Raw genomic sequence first — 627 nt, 5'->3', positions numbered from 1 at the left:
GTGTGTGTGTGTTTTTAGTAGAGGTGGGGTTTCACTGTGTTAGCTAGGGTAGTCTTGGACTCCTGACCTCAGGTGATCCGCCTGCCATGGCCTCCCAAAGTGCTGGATTATACGCGTGAGCCACCACGCCTGGCCCAGAAGTTTTCTTTTTAAAGGTTGAATAGGCCAGGCGTGGTGGCTCACGCCTGTAATCCCACCACTTTGGGAGGCCGAGGTGGGTGGATCACTTTAGGTTAGGAGTTCGAGACCACCTTGACCAACATGATGAAACCCCGTCTCTACTAAAAATACAAAAATTAACCAGGCATGGTGGTGGGAGCCTGTAATCCCAGCTACTTGGGAAGCTAAGGCACGGGAATTGCTTGAACTCGGGAGGCAGAGGTTGCAGTGGGCCGAGATTGTGCCATTGCACTCCAGCCTGGGCGACAGAGCAAGACTGCCGCTAAATAAATAAATAAATGTTGAATAATTATCTATTGGCATCCTCCAAAGTTTATTACTAGACGCCACCACAGCCTTTGCTGTTGCAGCTGGTTTGATCTATTGCCCCCCGAACATGCCTTACAGGTGCCTCTCTCTGGTGCTTCGCTTATTCCATTTCCCCCTTTTAGAAAGATCTTCCTTTGT

This window comes from Mandrillus leucophaeus, unplaced genomic scaffold (assembly GCF_000951045.1).
Source record: "Mandrillus leucophaeus isolate KB7577 unplaced genomic scaffold, Mleu.le_1.0 Scaffold72, whole genome shotgun sequence".
NCBI lineage: Eukaryota > Metazoa > Chordata > Mammalia > Primates > Cercopithecidae > Mandrillus > Mandrillus leucophaeus.
This window is presented reverse-complemented; position numbering follows the sequence as displayed.